Here is a 22499-nt window from a genome sequence, read left to right as displayed (position 1 = left end):
GATCAGACATTAGTCTTCTCCAGTTGATAATCACTTCACTTGGAAACGCATTATTTCTAGTAGAGGAGCTGATGACCTGGTCTGATATTGTGCTCCTCCATCTAGGATTAGTTTTAAACAAAGTAGGGCCATGAGCAAAAGTTTAAAGTGGGGCCCCAAATGCCAACATAGTGCACCATCACACAAACATTTACATGCACAGAGTTCAAGCTGTTAAGGTACCTTCACACATAACGATATCGTTAACGATATCGTTGCTTTTTGTGACGTAGCAACGATATCGTTAAGAAAATCGTTCTGTGTGACAGCGACCAACGATCAGGCCCCTGCTGGGAGATCGTTGGTCGCTGAGGAAAGTCCAGAACTTTATTTCGTCGCTGGACTTCCTGCAGACATCGCTGGATCGGCGTGTGTGACACCGATCCAGCGATGTCTTCACTGGTAACCAGGGTAAACATCGGGTTACTAAGCGCAGGGCCACGCTTAGTAACCCGATGTTTACCCTGGTTACCAGCGTAAAAGTAAAAAAAAAAACACTACATACTTACCTACCGCTGTCTGTCCCCGGCACTCTGCTTCTCTGCACTCCTCCTGCACTGGCTGTGAGCGTCGGTCAGCCGGAAAGCAGAGCGGTGACGTCACCGCTCTGCTTTCCGGCCGCTGTGCTCACAGCCAGTACAGGAGGAGTGCAGAGAAGCTGAGCGCTGGGGACAGACAGCGGTAGGTAAGTATGTAGTGTTTGTTTTTTTTACTTTTACGCTGGTAGCCAGGGTAAACATCGGGTTACTAAGCGCGGCCCCGTGCTTAGTAACCCGATGTTTACCCTGGTTACCCGGGGACCTCGGGATCGTTGGTCGCTGGAGAGCTGTCTTTGTGACAGCTCTCCAGCGACCAAACAGCGACGCTGCAGTGATCGACATCGTTGTCGGTATCGCTGCAGCGTCGCTAAGTGTGAAGGTACCTTTAAAGGAGTGGGATCGCCATTATTGAAGTCATTTGGCGCTTGTTTAATGGCCTCTTTACACAGAATGACAAAGAATGACGGCACAGAAGAATCAGTAGTAGATCAATCTGTCCCCATACAGTATCAGGTTACCAGCAGCACATATCCTGTGTACACCGGGCAATGTGCTGCTGAGAACAATGATTTTTTTTCCGGCATAAACAATCATTGCACCTGATGAATGAGCACCATTTTACTCATTCGTTGGGCGATTGTCAATGTTTACACTTATGAACTCTCATCTGTGCTGCCAAGATTTATAAATGTGGATGCCACATACATACACCATATGTGACACACACATAGCACACATGCATATATATGCACATACACATGCAGTACAGACCAAAAGTTTGGACACACCTTCTCATTTAAAGATTTTTCTGTATTTTCATGACTATGAAAATTGTAAATTCACACTGAAGACATCAAAACTATGAATTAACACATGTGGAATTAAATACGTAACAAAAAAGTGTGAAACAACTGAAATTATGTCTTATATTCTAGAATCTTCAAAGTAGCCACCTTTTGCTTTGATGACTGCTTTGCTCACTCTTGGCATTCTCTTGATGAGCTTCAAGAGGTAGTCACCGGAAATGGTTTTCACTTCACAGGTGTGCCCTGTCAGGTTTAATAAGTGGGATTTCTTGCCTTATAAATGGGGTTGGGACCATCAGTTGCCTTGAGCAGAAATCTGGTGGATACACAGCTGATAGTCCTACTGAATAGACTGTTAGAATTTGTATTATGGCAAGAAAAAAGCAGCTAAGTAAAAAAAAATGAGTGGCCATCATTACTTTAAGAAATGAAGGTCAGTCAGTCCGAAAAATTGTGAAAACTTTGAAAGTGTTCCCAAGTGCAGTTGCAAAAACCATCAAGCGCTACAAAGAAACTGGCTCACATGAGGACCGCCCCAGGAAAGGAAGACCAAGAGTCACCTCTGCTTCTGAGGATAAGTTTATCTGAGTCACCAGCCTCAGAAATCGCAGGTTAACAGCAGCTCAGATTACAGACCAGGTCAATGCCACACAGAGTTCTAGCAGCAGACACATCTCTACAACAACTGTTAAGAGGAGACTGTGCAGCAGGCCTTCATGGTAAAATAGCTGCTAGGAAACCACTACTAAGGACAGGCAACAAGCAGAAAAGACTTGTTTGGGCTAAAGAACACAAGGAATGGACATTAGACCGGTGAAAATCTGTGCTTTGGTCTGATGAGTCCAAATTTGAGATCTTTGGTTCCAACCACCATGTCTTTGTGCGACGCAGAAAAGGTGAACGGATGGACTCTACATGCCTGGTTCCCACCGTGAAACATGGAGGAGGAGGTGTGATGGTGTGGGGGTGTTTTGCTGGTGACACTGTTGGGGATTTATTCAAAATTGAAGTCATACTGACCCAGCATGGCTACCACAGCATCTTGCAGCAGCATGCTATTCCATCCGGTTTGCGCTTAGTTGAACCATCATTTATTTTTCAACAGAACAATGACCCCAAACACACCTCAAGGCTGTGTAAGGGCTATTTGACCAAGAAGGAGAGTGATGGGGTGCTACGCCAGATGACCTGGTCTCCACAGTCACCAGACCTGAACCCAATCGAGATAGTTTGGGGTGAGCTGGACCCAGAGCGAAGGAAAAAGGGCCAACAAGTGCTAAGCATCTCTGGGAACTCCTTCAAGATTGTTGAAAGACCATTTCCGGTGACTACCTCTTGAAGCTCATCAAGAGAATGCCAAGAGTGTGCAAAGCAGTCATCAAAGCAAAAGGTGGCTACTTTGAAGAACCTAGATTATAAGACATATTTTCAGTTGTTTCACATTTTTCTGTTAAGTATATAATTCCACATGTGTTAATTCATAGTTTTGATGCCTTCAGTGTGAATTTACAATTTTCATAGTCATGAAAATACAGAAAAATCTTTAAATGAGAATGTGTGTCCAAACTTTTGATCTGTACTGTATGTATACAGAGCACATACATACACATTAGTGATGAGCGAGCATGCTCGGATAAGGTGTTACCCGAGTAAGCTCAAGTGCTAATAGATTATTTTCGGCCTGCTCTAATACTATGCTCCAGCCACAATGGTTGCATGTCTCACGGCTGATCGACAGCTGCAACATATACAGGAATTGCCTAACAGCCAATCCCTCATGTGTTGCAGCTGTCGAACAGACGCGAGACCTGCAGCCAATAATAATCTATTAGCACCTGGGAATGCTTGGAGAACACCTTATTGTCATGGCAACCCATTGCAGTCAGATGTTCTGACTGCTCGGAGGCTGTTCTGAGCAGCAGTCAGAGGCAGCATAGAGGCAGGAGACAGGATTGGCTGAGAATATCGGCCATACTTACTAGGCCTGTCATCCTGCCTGTGCCTGAATGCTGAAAGGCCGGGGCAATGGCCGGGAATCCCACTCTGTGCAGGGTTCGCAGTGTGCTCTGATCACTTTTCTGTTTGTACTGCGCATGTCAGCGTTTTTCACACAAGCCCAGTACAAACTTCGGCAAAATTTTAAAAAATCACGAATGTTACATTTTTTCTGTGGGACAGTGTACTAGCTCGCATCAAAGACAAGTGCACAGCATATGACATGAAATATTGTGAAGGGGTTAATTTTAGTAATTGAAGAACATCCATCCACAAGTATCCATCTGTTTGAGCTGCAGAGACCACCTACAAGGAGACCACAGATTCCAGGCTCAACCACAAACAGACTTATCACCAGTCGATCTTCTGTTCAGTCATTCTGACTCTCAGAGTTTACGGCCTGTAATGACATGACGGTCACGAATGGTCACATGACTGGTCACATGATCGTTATGTCACCAAAGGTCCAGGAGTCTTGCAGATGACATGATCTGTGGTGATATCACAATAACATGATTGTGTTCTCACCAAAGGTTCTAAAGCAGTCTCCACATCGGAAGCTTTATTGACAATGCTATAATCAGTGAAGCTCCTGATGTGGACTCTGGGGAATTGCCCATTTTCTTCCCTAACGCTGGACCTGCCTCCAATAGTAGCCATTGTATAGATAGGAGCCTGGTGCAATCAACAAGGAAAGCTGCCGTAAGGGTGCAAGAGGAGGACCTGCACTAATATATTAGTATCCACTACAAAATGTCCCCAACTCATCTGTTAAAATAAAGGTAAAGTGATAAAAAAACAACAAACAACTTGTGTTTGCAAACAACAAAGTACTAAGCACCATTTGCTGATACAAGCACAAGAATAGATCTTACAATGACGTAGTGCCCATTTCCATTAATACACAATTATGATGTTACAGAGCTCTCTGTTCTGATTATCTTTAGAAACTTGTACACAAGATGGTTTGCTAAGAAAATATGTAGGAATGTGTCACAACTATTTTTGTACTCATATTCTCATAATAAAGGCGTTGTCCAAAGGCAAACAAAACCTTTTTTCTGTATCGTACATATGTGTATATCTGCGCCAAGAGGGGCTGTAGTGCCATGTTGCATATCTGTACCAAGAGGGGCTGTAGTGCCATGCCTGTATACCAGCACCATGAGGGGCTGTAGTGCCATGCCTGTATACCTGCACCAAGACGGGCTGTAGCACCATGCTTGCATATCTGTACCAAGAGGGGCTGTAATGCCATCTCGGTATATCTGCACCATGAGGGACTGTAGTGCCATGCTTGCATATCTGTACCAAGAGGGGCTGTAATGCCATCTAGGTATATCTGCACCATGAGGGACTGTAGTGCCATGCTTGCATATCTGTACCAAGAGGGGCTGTAATGCCATCTAGGTATATCTGCACCATGAGGGACTGTAGTGCCATGCTTGCATATCTGTACCAAGAGGGGCTGTAGTGCCATGCCTGTATACCAGCACCATGAGGGGCTGTAGTGCCATGCCTGTATACCTGCACCAAGACGGGCTGTAGCACTGTGCTTGCATATCTGTACCAAGAGGGGCTGTAATGCCATCTCGGTATATCTGCACCATGAGGGACTGTAGTGCCATGCTTGCATATCTGTACCAAGAGGGGCTGTAATGCCATCTAGGTATATCTGCACCATGAGGGACTGTAGTGCCATGCTTGCATATCTGTACCAAGAGGGGCTGTAGTGCCATGCCTGTATACCAGCACCATGAGGGGCTGTAGTGCCATGCCTGTATACCTGCACCAAGACGGGCTGTAGCACCATGCTTGCATATCTGTACCAAGAGGGGCTGTAGCGCCATGCTTGTATATCTCCGCCAAGAGGGGCTGATCCTGTGTTGCTCCTGCTTCGGATTGTTTTTCTTCTGTTACCTGATGAAAGCTGCACTGTAAAAATAGCAGCTGAAACGCGTTGTTACTGTATTTTAAAAATATTTTAAAAATATGTTTTTCCTCTTTTTTGTTTTGAGAAAATAAATGAACTTTTATTAACATTTTTTCACTGGAAGTGGATGCACTCAAAAAATCAAAAGGTGATTAGCGCCACATTCACTTGGAGTTTATTTTCTCTTTGAATTTATCCCACACACAAAGGCAATGCTGACCGATAATTATAAAGAGGTCCTAGAGCATGAATCCCCAACCAGTGGCTCAGCTCACAGCCGCCTCCTGGGGCAGACAAGTGAAAGTCATCTGTAAAATACATTGAAGGAGGAGGAACCATGAAAAGACACTATGATGCTGTGGCTTTCTTCTGCTCCTCCTCGCCGATGAGGTCACCCAACTCTCCCCTATGACTGCTGCCTGTAACTGCATTGCTCCTGTGACCTTTGTTCCTGCTGCTCCTGCTCTCCTGTCATCAAGTCCTGGCCACCTACTTGGGGTAGACAATTACAGTATACCTCAGCCCCCAATGTTCCTCAACTGTGAGACCAACCATAAAAAGCTGTCTCTTGGTGACACTTGGGGAGCATGAAACTACAAATGGTACACTGAGTGATGTACATGACGTGCACAGACTGGTGTGCGAGTGCACTGTACTAAAATATCAGTGCCTGCAGTGCAGGTTTATTTAGGTGATATCATAATTTCCATAACTGAATAGGATTTCAACATTAGTGAAAAAGGTTGCTGACTTTTTTCTACAAACAATGCCACTATTATTTTTTTTAGACTTTTTTTCTAATCTTGGAAATAAGCTACAAGTTGATTTCAGACGAGCTTATTTCCCACTCGATATATTGACCACAATGCACGGACCGATAGTGGATATCCTGACCCTAACGAATGACCTCATAGATGCCTATGAAGCTGTTTGTTCAAGCAAAGAGACCCACAACCTGTCCATGCATTGTAGTCCATATACCAAGTGGGAAATATGCTTGTCTGAAAGAGGCCCGAAACTGGGGCTACACATGGATTAGGCTGTAATACATGCAGCCAAAGACCTCTCTGATCCGCTGCTAAATTGCAGTACAATGTAAGTAGTGAATGTTGTGTGGTAACAACATTGTAACGTTGCTGTAACGTGCAAGTCGTATGAAATACTAATGATTTTGATTTTTTGGGACCTGCAAGTCACGGTAACTTGTGAGTTACATTGCAAACCTCTACCTACCTATGGCTTAGGCTTCTAAAAAACATTGTGGCCCACGATGATCATACAGCCCTGAATGTGGTTCTCAAAAGGAAAACGATTAGGGCCCACTACCTTGGGGTATGTTCAACCACGACCGATTTATTGCAGACATTTTTGCTACTAAAAATCTGAGTGATGATATTTCTGCAGAATTTACATGGATGCTTACAAGGACCATTGTGATGCATAAGAAGTGGGAATAAATCTCTCACATGGAAGCCTTTCCATAAACTGAAGATAGTACAATGGAAAGATTTGCGTGGCCCAAATTAGTAATGTATACAAGTAGCCTTGTACTATAAGCTGCTGGAAGTCACTAGGCGACGGAAGTGGAGAATTAGGAGATGCAATTGACACACTGAGAAAAGTCAGAAAATTGATTGCATGAAAAAAAGCTTTGAACAATGATAAATGTAAGGTTATACACATGGGAAGAAGGAATCAATATCACCATTACACACTGAACGGGAAACCACTGGGTAAATCTGACAGGGAGAAGGACTTGGGGATTCTAGTTAATGATAAACTTACCTGGAGCAGTCAGTGCCAGGCAGCAGCTGCCAAGGCAAACAGGATCATGGGGTGCATTAAAAGAGGTCTGGATACACATGATGAGAGCATTATACTGCCTCTGTACAAATCCCTAGTTAGACCGCACATGGAGTACTGTGTCCAGTTTTGGGCACCGGTGCTCAGGAAGGATATAATGGAACTAGAGAGAGTACAAAGGAGGGCAACAAAATTAATAAAGGGGATGGGAGAACTACAATACCCAGATAGATTAGTGAAATTAGGATTATTTAGTCTAGAAAAAAGAAGACTGAGGGGCGATCTAATAACCATGTATAAGTATATAAGGGAACAATACAAATATCTCGCTGAGGATCTGTTTATACCAAAGAAGGTGACGGGCACAAGGGGGCATTCTTTGCGTCTGGAGGAGAGAAGGTTTTTCCACCAACATAGAAGAGGATTCTTTACAGTTAGGGCAGTGAGAATCTGGAATTGCTTGCCTGAGGAGGTGGTGATGGCAAACTCAGTCGAGGGGTTCAAGAGAGGCCTGGATGTCTTCCTGGAGAAGAACAATATTGTATCATACAATTATTAGGTTCTGTAGAAGGACGTAGATCTGGGGATTTATTATGATGGAATATAGGCTGAACTGGATAATAATAATAATAATCTTTATTTTTATATAGCGCTAACATATTCCGCAGCGCTTTACAGTTTGCTCACATTATCATCGCTGTCCCCAATGGGGCTCACAATCTAAATTCCCTAACAGTATGTCTTTGGAATGTGGGAGGAAACCGGAGAACCCGGAGGAAACCCACGCAAACACGGAGAGAACATACAAACTCTTTGCAGATGTTGTCCTTGGTGGGGTTTGAACCCAGGACTCCAGTGCTGCAAGGCTGCTGTGCTAACCACTGAGCCACCGCAACTGGATGGACAAATGTCTTTTTTCGGCCTTACTAACTATGTTACTATGTTACTATGTAATAACACCGTAGTATAACCAGCAGCAGTTGTGTTTAGAAATATTATGATGATACCCTAAAGTAGCAGGAGAATCTCATTGTACAGCTGTGGCCCAAAGTTTTGAGTCTGACACAAATTTTATTTTTTACATAGGTTGATTCTTTAGGATTTTTAGATCTTTTAGGGAACATTCACACACATCCTTGTAAATGTTTGTATGCCGCCTGATTTTTTATCCGATAGCACTAAAGCACACTGACTATGCTGCCATTTCTGAGCAAGCTCTGCACTGGTGTTGAACTGACCCCACAGCTACAGTAAAAGCTTTTTGGGGGGATGGTACTGGTGTAAGGGGGTACTGTGGCTAGTTTCTGACCCACACTCCTTGCCCAAGTCCCCGCAAAGCTGGTATATCTGATATGGGATACTGTGGAATACCACGTACAGTACAGACCAAAAGTTTGGACACACCTTCTCATTTAAAGATTTTTCTGTATTTTCATGACTATGAAAATTGTACATTCACACTGAAGGCATCAAAACTATGCATTAACACATGTGGAATTATATACTTAAAAAGTGTGAAACAACTGAATGTATGTCTTATATTCTAGTTTCTTCAAAGTAGCCACGTTTTGCTTTGATCACTGCTTTGCACACACTTGGCATTCCCTTGATGAGCTTCAAGAGGTAGTCACCAGCAATGGTCTTCCAACAATCTTGAAGGAGTTCCCAGAAATGCTTAGCACTTGTTGGCCCTTTTGCCTTCACTCTGCGGTCCAGCTAACCCCAAACCATCTTGACTGGGTTCAGGTCTGGTGACTGTGTAGGCCAGGTCATCTGGCGTAGCACCCCATCACTCTCCTTCTTGGTCAGATAGCACTTACAAAGCCTGGAGGTTACATAGTTACATAGTTATTAAGGTTGAAGGAAGAAGTCCATCTAATTCAACCCATAGCCTAACCTAACATGCCCTAACATGTTGATCCAGAGGAAGGCAAAAAAAAACCCATGTGGCAAAGAGTAAGCTCCACCTTGGGGAAAAAAATTCCTTCCCGACTCCACATACGGCAATCAGACTAGTTCCCTGGATCAACACCCTAACAAGGAATCTAGTGTATATACCCTGTAACATTATACTTTTCCAGAAATGTATCCAGTCCCCTCTTAAATTTAAGTAATGAATCACTAATTACAACATCATACGGTAGAGAGTTCCATAGTCTCACTGCTCTTATAGTAAAGAATCCGCGTCTGTTATTATGCTTAAACCTTTTTTCCTCCAAAAGTAGAGGATGCCCCCGTTTCAGGTCTATGATTAAAAAGATCATCAGAAAGGTCTTTGTACTGTCCCCTCATATATTTATACATTAAAATAAGATCACCCCTTAGTCTTCGTTTTTTCAAACTAAATAGCCCCAAGTGTAATAACCTATCTTGGTATTGCAGACCCCTCAGTCCTCTAATAACCTTGGTCGCTCTTCTCTGCACCCGCTCCAGTTCAGCTATGTCTTTCTTATACACCGGAGACCAGAACTGTGCACAGTATTCTAAGTGTGGTCGAACAAGTGACTTGTATAGAGGTAAAATTATGTTCTCTTCATGAGCATCTATGCCTCTTTTAATGCATCCCATTATTTTATTTGCCTTTGTAGCAGCTGCCTGACACTGGCCACTAAATGTGAGTTTGTCATCCACCCATACACCTAGGTCTTTTTCATTGACGGTTTTGCCAAGAGTTTTAGAATTAAGCACATAATTATACATCTTATTACTTCTACCCAAGTGCATGACCTTACATTTATCCCCATTAAAGCTCATTTGCCATTTATCAGCCCAAGCTTCTAGTTTACATAAATCATCCTGTAATATAAAATTGTCCTCCCCTGTATTGATTACCCTGAAGAGTTTAGTGTCATCTGCAAATATTGAAATTCTACTCTGAATGCCCCCTGCAAGGTCATTAATAAATATGTTAAAAAAAAGAGGGCCCAATACTGACCCCTGTGGTACCCCACTGCTAACCGCTACCCAGTCTGAGTGTGCTCCATTAATAACCACCCTTTGTTTCCTATCCCTGAGCCAGCTCTCAACCCACTTACACATATTTTCCCCTATCCCCATTATTCTCATTTTATGTATCAACCTTTTGTGTGGCACCGTATCAAAAGCTTTTGAAAAGTCCATATACACTACATTCACTGGGTTCCCTTGGTCCAGTCCAGAACTTACCTCTTCATAGAAGCTGTGTGTGGGTCATAGAAGGTGTGTTTGGGGTCATTGTCCTGTTGAAACATAAATGATAGTCCAACTAAACGCAAATCGGATGGAATAGCATGTCGCTGCTAGATGCTGTGGTAGCCATGCTGGTTCAGTATGCCTTCAGTTTTAAATAAATCTCCAACAGTGTCATCAGCAAAGCACTCCCAAACCATCACACCTCCTCCATGCCTCACGGTGGGAACAAGGCATGTAGAGTCCATCCGTTCACCTTTTCTGCGTCGCACAAAGACACGGTGGTTGGAATCAAAGATCTCAAATTTGGACTCATCAGACCAAAGCACAGATTTCCACTGGTCTAATTGTCCATTCCTTGTGTTCTTTAGCCCAAACAAGTCTCTTCTGCTTGTTGCCTGTCCTTAACCTTGGTTTCCTAGCAGATATTTTACCATGAAGGCCTGCTGCACAGTCTCCTCTTAACAGTTGTTGTAGAGATATGTCTGCTGCTAGAACTCTGTGTGGCATTGACCTGGTCTCTAATCTGAGCTGCTGTTAACCTGCGATTTCTGAGGCTGGTGAATTGGATAAACTTATCCTCAGAAGCAGAGGTGACTCTTGGTCTTCCTTTCCTGGGGCGGTCCTCATGTGAGCCAATTTCTTTGTAGCGCTTGATGGTTTTTGCCACTGCACTTGGGGACACTTTCAAATTTTTCCCAATTTTTCAGACTGACTTGTGAATAATCTTGTGCTGCTTCTGTGACTAAACTGAGTAAACTTATTTAGTTAAAACTGACCTGTCATTATTATTCTCCAGGTCATTATGAGTTCATAGACACCAAGCATGTCTAGGTTTTATTAAAGTGGTAAAAAAAAATCCAAACTTTGGTAAAGAAAGAAAAAATTGTGCCATTTTCCAATACATGTAGTGTCTCCATTTTTTGTGATTTGGGGCTGGGTGAGGGCTTATGTTTTGCATGCTGAGCTGACATTTTTTATTGATACCATTTTGGTGTAGATACGATCTTTTGATCATTCGTTATTGCTTTTTATTGCAATGCAGCGGCTACCAAAAAAGTGTAATTCTGGTGTTTTGAATTTTTTTCTCGATATTTTTATACAGGTCCTTCTCAAAAAATTAGCATATAGTGTTAAATTTCATTATTTACCATAATGTAATGATTACAATTAAACTTTCATATATTATAGATTCATTATCCACCAACTGAAATTTGTCAGGTCTTTTATTGTTTTAATACTGATGATTTTGGCATACAACTCCTGATAACCCAAAAAACCTGTCTCAATAAATTAGCATATCAAGAAAAGGTTCTCTAAACGACCTATTACCCTAATCTTCTGAATCAACTAATTAACTCTAAACACATGCAAAATATACCTGAGGCTTTTATAAACTCCCTGCCTGGTTCATTACTCAAAACCCCCATCATGGGTAAGACTAGCGACCTGACAGATGTCAAGAAGGCCATCATTGACACCCTCAAGCAAGAGGGTAAGACCCAGAAAGAAATTTCTCAACAAATAGGCTGTTCCCAGAGTGCTGTATCAAGGCACCTCAATGGTAAGTCTGTTGGAAGGAAACAATGTGGCAGAAAACGCTGTACAACGAGAAGAGGAGACCGGACCCTGAGGAAGATTGTGGAGAAGGACCGATTCCAGACCTTGGGGAACCTGAGGAAGCAGTGGACTGAGTCTGGTGTGGAAACATCCAGAGCCACCGTGCACAGGCGTGTGCAGGAAATGGGCTACAGGTGCCGCATTCCCCAGGTAAAGCCACTTTTGAGCTACAGAGAAGCAGCACTGGACTGTTGCTAAGTGGTCCCAAGTACTTTTTTCTGATGAAAGCAAATTTTGCATGTCATTTGGAAATCAAGGTGCCAGAGTCTGGAGGAAGACTGGGGAGAAGGAAATGCCAAAATGCCTGAAGTCCAGTGTCAAGTACCCACAGTCAGTGATGGTGTGGGGTGCCATGTCAGCTGCTGGTGTTGGTCCACTGTGTTTCATCAAGGGCAGGGTCAATGCAGCTAGCTATCAGGAGATTTTGGAGCACTTCATGCTTCCATCGGCTGAAATGCTTTATGGAGATGAAGATTTCATTTTTCAGCACGACCTGGCACCTGCTCACAGTGCCAAAACCACTGGTAAATGGTTTACTGACCATGGTATTACTGTGCTCAATTGGCCTGCCAACTCTCCTGACCTGAACCCCATAGAGAATCTGTGGGATATTGTGAAGAGAAAGTTGAGAGACGCAAGACCCAACACTCTGGATGAGCTTAAGGCCGCTATTGAAGCATCCTGGGCCTCCATAACATCTCAGCAGTGTCACAGGCTGATTGCCTCCATGCCACGCCGCATTGAAGCAGTCATTTCTGCCAAAGGATTCCCGACCAAGTATTGAGTGCATAACTGAACATTATTATTTGATGGTTTTTTTTGTTTGTTATTAAAAAACACTTTTATTTGATTGGATGGGTGAAATATGCTAATTTATTGAGACAGGTTTTTTGGGTTATCAGGAGTTGTATGCCAAAATCATCAGTATTAAAACAATAAAAGACCTGACAAATTTCAGTTGGTGGATAATGAATCTATAATATATGAAAGTTTAATTGTAATCATTACATTATGGTAAATAATGAAATTTAACACTATATGCTAATTTTTTTAGAAGGACCTGTAGTGATAGATCGGGTGATTCTGAACACAGCGATACCAAATATGTGTATGTTTGTTTTTTTATGTTTTATTTTGAATGGGGCAAAAGGGGGTGATTTGAACTTTTATATTTTTTTTATTTTTTTATTGTTTTTAAGTACTTTTTTTTACTTTTTGCATGCTTCAGTAGTCTCCATGGGAGACTAGAAGCTGCAGTTGTCTGATCAGTTCTGCTACATACAGGCGATGATCAGCTCACTTGCTGCGAGCGCACCGAGTGGCGCTCATAGCAATCTGGTTATGACAACCATAGAGGTCTTCTGGAGACCTCTGGTTGTCATGCCAACCCATCAGTGACCCCCAATCAGGTGGCGGGGTCACCGATGGGTGGGTTTTCCAGTGTGCGTACCGGGAAAGATGTGGGCTCAGGGAGAGATTCTGATGTGGCTGTACTATTACGCCCATCATCGGAAAGGGGTTAAGCACCCTTTTAAAACAAACGGCCTAATCTTATAATGTGATCAGCATGACAGAGTTAAGGTACCGTCACATTTAGCGACGCTGCAGCGATCTAGACAACGATCCCGATCGATGCAGCGTCGCTGTGTGGTCGCTGGAGAGCTGTCACACAGACAGCTCTCGAGCGACCAACGATGCCGGTCCCCGGGTAACCAGGGTAAACATCTGGTTACTAAGCGCAGAAAAAACGTAAAAAAAAACTACATTCTTACATTCCAGTGTCTGTCCCCCGGCGCCGTGCTTCTCTGTACTGACTGTGAGCGCCAGCCGGAAAGCACAGCGGTGACGTCACCGCTGTGCTCTGCTTTCCGGCTGGCCGGCGCTCACAGTGCAGAGAAGCACAGCGCCGGAGGACAGACACCAGAATGTAAGTATGTAGTGTTTTTTTTTTTTACGTTTACGCTGGTAACCAGGGTAAACATCGGGTTACTAAGCGCGGTCCTGCGCTTAGTAACCCGATGTTTACCCTAGTTACCAGTGAAGACATCGCTGAATCGGCATCACACACGCCGATTTAGCGATGTCTGCGGGAGTCCAGCGACGAAATAAAGTTCTGGACATTCTGCTCCGACCAACGATGGCACAGCAGGATCCTGCTGCGTGTCAAACTGAACGATATCGCTAGCCAGGACGCTGCAACGTCACGGATCGCTAGCGATATCGTTTAGTGTGAAGGTACCTTTAATTCAGCTGCCTTGTCCTCATTAGCACTTTCTTCTGAACTAACGAGAAGATCACTGAGATAATGTAAGCAGGTCATTTTGTGGCAGTGCTCAAAATTGAGGTTTTAGTCATTTAGTTAATTTTCACGACATGAGAGTTTGCAATTTATCTGATCACACTTCATAACAATCTAGAGTTAATGCAAATTGCCACTATAAAAACTGGACAATGAAACTTTATGTCAACCTTTTGGCTACAACAGCACATGATGATCTTTAGGCATCAGCTAACTCTTTCCTTACAGAGACTCTGGCTATGGACTTCAATATAGGCACTTAGTACATAGTTTCTCCTGTTTGAGCATGTATTCAGAAGCCAACAGAGTAGGAAAATATTAAACTCTATGTACATGCAGCAATGTTACAAAACAAACATTTCCAAGCACTTATAATAACCCAGTGTAAATAGTCAAAAACATCACAACAAAATAGTTGCTTAATAATGATAAAAATCATTTTTCCATACAAAACTTTTGATGTTGGAATTGAATCATTGCATTGGGGAACATTATTCTGTAGATATACCAGCTTAATATGCTGTTGTGTGTGAGGGCTGTATATTACAGCTACAAGATTGTACTGCCAGTAGCCAAAATAGCATGTTTTGCTAAACTGAGTGCTGACAGAAATACAGCGGTCGCCTGACCGCTCATGTGACCGCGACGTCATCGAAGGTCCTTCACTCACTGCATTCTAAGGAACGGAGGGAGACGCTAGCAGCGCTGTGAGCCAGGGCCCGTCCGAGGGTGAGTATATCCATGTTTTTTATTTTTATTCTTTATTTTTTTACATGAATATGGATCCCAGGGCCTGAAGGAGAGTCTCCTCTCCTCCAGACCCTGGGAACCACATGCCGTATAAGATGACTGGGCGTGTAAGATGACCCCCATCTTATATGGCGGGCATATCCCAAATTCCATATTTTATATGGAAAAGTTGGGGGTCGTCTTATATGCCCAGTCGTCTTATACGCCAGAAAATACGGTAGTCTGGATTAGGAGCCCAAATCAAGTTAGAAAGACATTCAAGCTGTCCTGCAGGTTCAGGGTGTATCAGTGTCCACGTGAATTATCTGTCAACATTTGAATGAAATTAAACACTATGGCAGGAGACCCAGGAGGACCCCATTGCTGACACAGAGACATAAAAAAGCTAGACTGCAGTTTGCCAAAATGTACATAAGTAAGCCAAAATCCTTCTGGAAAAGAATTTTGTGGACAGTTGAGGCCATGATAGAGCTTTTTGGTACAGCACATTATTCTACTGTTTACCGAAAACAGAATGACACTTACAAAGAAAAGAACACAGTACTTCCAGTCAAATATAGTGGAGGATCAAAGATATTTTGGGGTTGTTTTGTTGCCTCTGGTACTAGGTGCATGTGCAAACCACCATGAAATCTGAAGATTACCAAAGGATTTTTGGTTGCAATATAGTGCCCAGTGTCATAGAGTTGGGTTTCTGTCCTAGGTCATGGGTCTTCCAGCAAGAAAATAACCCGGAACATATTTCAAGAAGCACCCAGAAATGGATGGAAACAAAGCACTGGAGAGTTCTGAAGTGGCCAGCAATGAGTCTAAATCCCACTGAACACCCGTGGAGAGACCTTAAATTGCAGATGGGAAAAGGCACCCTTCAAATATGAGAGACCTTGAGCAGTTTGCAAAAGAAGAGTGGCCTAAAATTCCAATTGAGAGGTGTAAGAAGCTTTTCGATGGTTATAGGATGCAATTGATTGCAGTTATTTATTCCAAAGGGTTTGCAACAAAAGAATAAGTGGAGGGTGCCAACAATTTTCTCGGGCTCATTTTGGGGATTTTGTGTGAAAGGATGTCCAATTTGCCTTTTTTCCTCAGTTTCTTGTGTTGCTTCAATACGTTTGGCCATGACTGTTTTTTTATGTAACAAATTCTTTAAGATGGGGTCTTTAATTAAAAGGTACCAAAATTTTTCAGGGGTGTCACTTATTTTATGATTACCATTATTAAACTGAGTCACAAAGTTAAAACGCCAGGGATTTGGTATTATTGTTTGGTTCTTTCTTGAAGGACCACAAGATTCAGCCCTTCCATTGTTCAGATTACTCATAATCCCATTTTCTAGGGAAAAAACTTTTTTCTGGTTATTCTGTGGTAGGCAATCAGCCTGAGTTTTAATCAGATTCTTTGCTTATGCACCTTGCACTAATTTTTAGGGATATTCCTTCTCCAGAAATCTAGCAATGAGAATTTTTGATTGTTCCACATAGTCAGCCTCACTACTGCAGTTCTTTCAAATGCGCAGAAATTGGCTATGTGGAATATTTTCTTCCATTTGCAATAGTGTGCACTACAGAAATCCAAAAAAACATTCATATCTACTTTTTTGAAAAATGGTTTTAGTCACTATGCGGCTGTCTTTGTGACTTACTTCAAGATCTAGAAAAGTGATTTTATTTTTATGTAAATTTGCAGTAAAAGTAATCCCCCATTCGTGTTCAGTTTATAAATTAATTCCCATGCTTGTTCTATAGACCCCTTCCATAGGATCACCAGATATAGCGTTTATAAAGCAGAATTTTTTCTTTAAAAAAAAGGCTCGGATAGCGTAGATAGGGACTCGAATCGCCCCATGAAAAGATTAGTGAAACTTGGGGCGACCTGCGTCCCCATCGCTGTCCTAAGTCTCTGTAGATAGATCACATCCTGAAAAGAAAAAATATTAAGGTATGTTTTAAAATACCGTAATTTTCAAACCTTTTAGTAAAAACTCCCTCTGTGAGGATGGTATTTGTTTTCGTGGAGATAAAAATCCACAGCTGCCAGTCCCAGTGTGTGCTCAATGTTGGTATATAGACCTACTACATCAAGTGTAATTAAAAAAAAAACCCTCTTGCCATACTATATCGTTACATTCCTGGATGAACTGTGTGGAGTCCTGAAGATAAGAGGGTAATCCCAAAACAATATCTTGTAAAAACAGGTCAATAAAGTGTGATAAATGTGATGTCAAGGAACCAATCCCCGAAATTATCGGGCGTCCAGGGGGATTTTTCGTGTCACTGTGGACTTTCGGGAGGTGGTAATAAAATGCTACATATGGCTTTTGTTGGTAAGAAATCTATGTTCTTTTATATTTAATATCCCTTTTTTATAGGCATCATCTATAAGGGTTTAATAGTCTAATTAGAATTGAGTGGAAGGATCGGTATTTAGTTTCTCATAATATTTTGCATCAGACAAGATACGGAATGCTTCATTTAAATAATCTTCCCTGTTTTGGATCACAACCCCGCCCCTTTGTCTGCTTCTCTAATCACGAAATTTGAGTTTTTCTTCAGTGATTCTGTGGAATTTCTGTGGAAACTTCCTGAAGAAGAAGCCATGAGCTTCGAAACGCGTTGAATAAACCACCCGAACATCTTAGAACTATATCTGGATCCATCATTTGTCGCAGCAGCGTGGAATTTATCCACATTCATCTATTATAACGGTTCTGAGAGGTCGCAGCGGCGACCTGTGGATCTGCAGCAGCTGACAACTACACGCTGTTACTGTGTACCACCAGGTGAGCAGTTCTCTCATAATTGATTGGAAACTATCCTGGGGATAAGACCCTATTCGCGCTTTTTTTGTCTCCTACCTTTCTATACTAACAAGGTATTGAAGGCATTCAAAGGAGCTTATGGTAGGTGATTCGATTGAATGTTTGTGACTATCCATATTCCAGCTGATTATAGTAAGCTATTCTTATTCTGCATAATTCATTGAATACACAAGGATACTCAGTGGTTTGTGTTTTTTGGGCCTCATATTTTACATATTTATATATATATTACTAGATAGCGACCTGATTCTAACGCATTGGGTATTCTAGAATATGCATGTCCACGTAGTATATTGCCCAGCCACGTAGTATATTGCCCAGCCACGTAGAATATTGTCCAGCCACGTAGTATATTGCCCAGTCCCGTAGTATATTGCCCAGTCACGTAGTATATTGCCCAGCCACGTAGTATATTGCCCAGCCACGTAGTATATTGCCCAGCCACGTAGGATATTGCCCAGCCATGTAGTATATTGCCCAGCCATGTAGTATATTGCCCAGCCACGTAGTATATTGCCCAGCCACGTAGTATATTGCCCAGTTATGTAGTATATTGCCCAGCCACATAGTATATTGCACAGCGACAGAGTATACAGCACAGAGCCATGTAGTATACAGACTTAAAATAAAAAATAAACATATACTCACCCTCCGTTGAAGTCCTGGCCCTGTGTGCGGTACCGTGACGTCATGGCAGGTCTTTCTCGCATGACCTGTGATGATGTCGCAGTCACATGACCGTGACGTCATGGCAGGTCCTTGTCGCATACCATCCTTGCCACCGGAACCTGCCGCTTGCATGGAGCGGTTACCGGAGCGTCGCGAGGAGCGGGAAAGGCGCCGAAATGTGAGTATATGATGATTTTTTATTTTTTTTTATTATTTTTAACATTAGATCTGCATAGGCAGCATCAATAGTAAAAAAAAAGTTTGTCACACAGGGTTAATAGCAGCATTAATGGAGTGCGTTACACCGCGGCATGACGCGGTCCTTTAGCGCTGCCATTAACCCTGTGTGAGCGCTGACTGGAGGGACGTACGTAGCGGGCACTGACTGCGCCCGTCGCTGATTGGTCGTGGCAATGGTCGTGGGCGTTTTGCCACGACCAATCAGCGACTTGGATTCCATGACAGACAGACCAATGAATATCTGGGACAGACAGACAGAAGTGACCCTTAGACAATTATATAGTAGATACAATCCTTATTATCTATTAATATGCAGTCTATTTTTAGGTGCTACATTTTTATATGCTTCTTTGGATATTATAATTTTTTGTTGTTGGATTATGGAATATAGTATTATATGTTCATATAGAATTTTGCAGATTGGTATTGGCTTTAGCCTTTATAGTGAGGGATTTGTTTGGTGAGTGACTATACTTTCATCACGGTTCATCTTTCATTTGTAATTTTTTATTTGGTAATCTCCTACAATGCATTCATATTCCTCCTTTTCTATATATAACTCTATGTATAATTGTAATAAATTCACTATTTTGATACATTTAAATAAATTAAATGTAGTTAATTGGGCTTCCTCTTTTATTTTGGCTGGATCTAGGACTGGTATCCTGAGTCTTTTGGCCCAACTGTGATAAAGACTAATCTTGAAGTTGTCTGTTGAGGAGACATTGGTAGCTGAATGGAGTGATAATGTGCTGGGATAACAGAGATGGAGCAGTGCCACAGACATACGACGCAGCAAGATCAAAGTATTGCCCCAGATAGGCAGTTGAGATGGATGAAACAATTCTGTGTAGTACTGAACTTTGCAAGACTTTTATTTCTGTTGGACAGGTACGGAATGGGGCTGAAATTCAGCCCTGGCATTTGAAATCACACAGGCCCATTTTGTCCCTGTCCCAAGCACCAGATGGGATATATTACTAATATTACCCTGGATGGAGGAAAGCAAGATTTACTGCAAGATCAATATTACTAATGATACCCGTGGCCTGCTGGGATAAGTGACGGAATCAGCGACTTTGTGCCCTGTCAAAACTTTTAACAGTATGGTAGTCTTGAAAGCACAGATTCTGTTAACAGGCAAGGGAGCCCACAAACAGACAGGCCCTTCTGGCATTTGCCAGAATAGCCAGATGGCCAGTCCGGCCCTGCTGTGGGAGCATACAATGGGACAAGAATAAGGTGCTCATGTTAATTTAAGAAGGATATAGAAGTAAATCCTCCTCCGTGAAGGATTCCTGAAAACTATGACCACATGGGGGTCTGAGAATTGGTGACCCGCAGTCAGCACAATCTCTGCTGAGGATGTTTGATATCAATTCAGTAATAGGCTGTGACGTTGTAGTAATAAGGGCATCCAGTACCACCCAGAGTGGCTAGTGAAACCAAACAAATACCTGGAAGGTGTAACATCCTGAGAATAGGGTGTAGTACCTCCCCTGAGGATTTAAATTGAGCTTGTCAGCACAAAATAAACCAAGCACAGGCACTCTTCGCGTGACCATGCAGATTAGTGCACCTCCAACTACTTGTTTTCCATCTATCCCTGTCATTCTCTGGCTCCATAAAGCCAGAGATTCCAATCAAGAAAGAAGGGCAGAGATGTATTGAAAATAAGGATGTGAGAAGGGGCACTGAACTGGACACACCATGTGTGCATCAAGTGCTTGATTTCAAAAGTCATTTTGTGCTGACAGACTCCCCTTAAAGAAACCCTGAAGGGCAAACAAAAGCCAACAGCCAAGCCACCTCAGTCTCAATAGAGTATTGAGTGGTCCCTGGCCCTGATAAAGACCCACTAAAAAAAAGAACAGCAAATTTGAGTTCAAGAACTGTGCCACTCTTCATGCAATTCCAAAATAATGGGTGAGAGGGAGTGGGAATTTATCATGGCATTTTCTGGCATCAAAAAGTCACAATTTTTCACATGTTGCTTTTGCACCCAAAATTGGAATATTTTTCAATTTTACACCTCCTTTGGCTTTTATAAAACGAGAGTAGGTAAGTAGGCATGGTAGAGCAAATTTTTAAATTCCTGCTTTTTAAAAAGTTTCAGTACTCACTTCTGTATTGAGACTTTTTTTTTCCATTTTTTACCCTTTCTTTACTGAAGAGTTATATTTGAAGAGATGCTAAATTTGTGAAACAATTTGTGACACAGATAAATTTGGCAACACAAACGGTCTTCAAGAAGTTACCCATTTTGCTGGTGGCTACATTTAATAAACATTTGTTCCATGCATCTCGATTTGTAAAGTTGGAGTGAAAAGTAAACTTAACGGGAACCTGACAGCTGATACATGCTGCCTGAGCCACGGGAAGCATGTAATAGGCACTGGCTGATTTCACACATAAATGTTTGACTCTGCGGCATTTCAGAGATAATCATACTTTAAAAGCCGCTGAGGACTGAACTCTGCGAGAGTCCAATAGGACAGGCGGGTCTCTGGCCACTCTCTGCCCGCTCCCTTTGAGTGACAGGTATCTCCTGCATGTGACAGGAAACACCTGTTAGTCACTGGCAGCGGGCAGAGAGAAGCAGCCAGGGATCCGCCTGTGCGTTTAGTCTCCCGTGCGGCTTGTTCCCCGGTGGATATTTAAAGTATGCTTTTCTTTGAAATGCTGCTTATGGATCAGGCAGCATATATCAGCTGTCAGTTTCTATTTTACATTCATGTAAAAAAATTCATGGATGCGACCTTTTTAAAATGTTCTCTCAGTCCAGTAGGTAGGCATCACAATTAAAGAAACATCTGTAGACATATGAAAAGATGAGGCAAATTTGTCATCCTCCATGCAACATTTGATACTTTTGCTAGAAATTATGTCAATATTGTGTCTGGCAAAACTTTCGTCAAAAATATCACAAATGATAAATTTACCCCAAAGAAATACTGTTAATCACTACATTCTGTGACTATTCTTTATAGAAACTCTGTAAGCACCTTGTATATATTCCCTTGTTCCCAGAAGTTGTGAAGGTGTGTCGCATATTATTTATCACATAGCTAAAAGATAATACTATTTATCCTTCAGGAACAATGCTGTGGTCACAGTGCCGCCCAAGTCATTATGGCATAATAATAATATTACTAAAAGGGGCATAAAATATCTCATAGAATGGAAAAACATTTTACTGGTACAATTAAACCTAATTTGGCCTACATATAAATATCCCCAGGTGCATATTTACCCTCGTACTGAAAGGTGATGATTTATATATAATATTGTGTTAGGACGCAATTAGCGCGCCGTATCAATTAGACTGAGGTTGGACCGCAGAGCACAGACTGGCCGGCGGCCCTCCTGACAAATATTTCTATGAAGCTGTCACGCTCGGGTTGGGAGAGCAAAACAGCCAGTCCAAGAACTGCGGTCCGATCTCGGTCCGATTTCTATGGCCGTCTGACTGTGCCCTTAAAGTACCTCATCTATCAAGTTCTGCATTTCTTTTAAAACAGCCTGGTGGTAAATCCCGTCCTATTAACAGCCCTGAATATGTGCAGTGGTCCTGCAGTGGGTGTATATCGCATTGACAGCCATCAGAGAGTGCTCTTGGTAATCAGCCCTCACAGAGGAAGAGTTCATTAGTGTTTACCCTCTGCCCTCTTGTACTGTGGTCAATAAAAGACAATTCATCTTGGAAAATGCCAGAGGGCTCAGAAGTAGAAACCATGTCCTAGGCGCGAAGAATAACATCCATGGACCGTTGTGCAGTCACCACTACTTCCACAATGCAGCGTAATATTTCCCAACACAA

The 22499-nt window shown here is 42.4% G+C and overlaps 1 protein-coding gene across 4 annotated transcripts in view; it reads right to left on the bottom strand.

Moving 5' to 3' along the window:
* The window catches only part of C8H1orf21 (chromosome 8 C1orf21 homolog), a 228163-nt gene that overhangs the window by 204809 nt on the left and 855 nt on the right, over positions 1-22499 (bottom strand). The window contains exon 2 of one of the 4 annotated variants that reach the window (XM_069737263.1): positions 10281-10333. The exons of the other annotated variants lie outside the window; for them this stretch is intronic. The gene's annotated coding sequence lies outside the window, so the exon portion shown is untranslated. The remainder of the gene's footprint in view (positions 1-10280; positions 10334-22499) is intronic. 4 annotated transcript variants of the gene reach the window in all.

This window comes from Ranitomeya imitator, chromosome 8 (genome assembly GCF_032444005.1).
Source record: "Ranitomeya imitator isolate aRanImi1 chromosome 8, aRanImi1.pri, whole genome shotgun sequence".
Classification (NCBI taxonomy): Eukaryota; Metazoa; Chordata; class Amphibia; order Anura; family Dendrobatidae; genus Ranitomeya; species Ranitomeya imitator.
The sequence above is the reverse complement of the archived record's forward strand: the minus strand, read 5'-3'. Positions and strand labels throughout refer to the sequence as shown.